General features: G+C 55.2%; 1 pseudogene across 1 annotated transcript; it reads right to left on the bottom strand.

Annotated features, from left to right (window-relative positions):
* Window positions 1-4: 4 nt before the first annotated feature.
* Window positions 5-394, bottom strand: LOC108525972 (NAD(P)H-hydrate epimerase pseudogene; annotated as a pseudogene). Its single transcript, XR_001884384.1, has one exon. The product of XR_001884384.1 is annotated as an NAD(P)H-hydrate epimerase pseudogene (transcript).
* Window positions 395-400: the final 6 nt, after the last annotated feature.

The following is a 400-nucleotide window of genomic DNA, read 5'->3' as shown; positions in this document are numbered from 1 at the left end:
AGGGAATGTCGATGCTAGCAATGGGCACAGTGAGTCCCTTCAGGACGCTCAGGATGCTGTGGAACGGTTCCCGAACATCGCCCTTGAAGCTGAAGCCAAAGATGGCATCGACCACCAGCTCATACAGTTCATCAATCATCGTGGGCTCTGAGGGCATTTCCCCAAGGAAAGGGATGTCCATTTTCTGACACAGGGTCACCAATGCAGTGAAGAGGGGCTTGTTAGGCCTTTTGGGGTAGTAGATGGTTGGCTCATAGCCAAAGAGTTTGAGGTGTCGAGCACAGACCAGACCATCTCCTCCATTATTCCCCGGGCCACAGATGACCAGGACAGTAGGGGGGCTCCTGGACATGGACGTGGGGGGATATGCCTTGGCGATGGCTGTGGCACAGCTCAGCCC

The sequence above is a fragment of the Rhinopithecus bieti genome, unplaced genomic scaffold (assembly GCF_001698545.2).
Source record: "Rhinopithecus bieti isolate Rb0 unplaced genomic scaffold, ASM169854v2 scaffold_50108, whole genome shotgun sequence".
NCBI classification, from domain to species: domain Eukaryota; kingdom Metazoa; phylum Chordata; class Mammalia; order Primates; family Cercopithecidae; genus Rhinopithecus; species Rhinopithecus bieti.
The sequence above is the reverse complement of the archived record's forward strand: the minus strand, read 5'-3'. Positions and strand labels throughout refer to the sequence as shown.